This window comes from Rhagoletis pomonella, unplaced genomic scaffold (assembly GCF_013731165.1).
Source record: "Rhagoletis pomonella isolate Grant_MI unplaced genomic scaffold, Rhpom_1.0 Rhpom_scaffold_00064, whole genome shotgun sequence".
Lineage (NCBI taxonomy): Eukaryota > Metazoa > Arthropoda > Insecta > Diptera > Tephritidae > Rhagoletis > Rhagoletis pomonella.
The window spans coordinates 66229-66482 of NW_023458618.1; positions in this window are offsets into that span (position 1 = coordinate 66229).

The following is a 254-nucleotide window of genomic DNA, read 5'->3' on the forward strand; positions in this document are numbered from 1 at the left end:
CCGTCATCATCGACTGCGGGCTCGGGTTCTTCTTCTCCACAACTTTCCGTGCTGCTACCATTTAGTAGGGCGGAAAAGTGTTCCCTCCATAATTTAAGTACGCTCTGGACATCAGTTACTAGGTCGCCATTATTGTTCTTACAGGAGTGCGCCCCGGTCTTTAAACCTTCCGTAAGTCGCCTAACTCTCTGGTAAAATTTTCGGGCATTCCTCCTGTCGGCCAGCATTTCAAGCTCTTCGCACTCACGTATTTC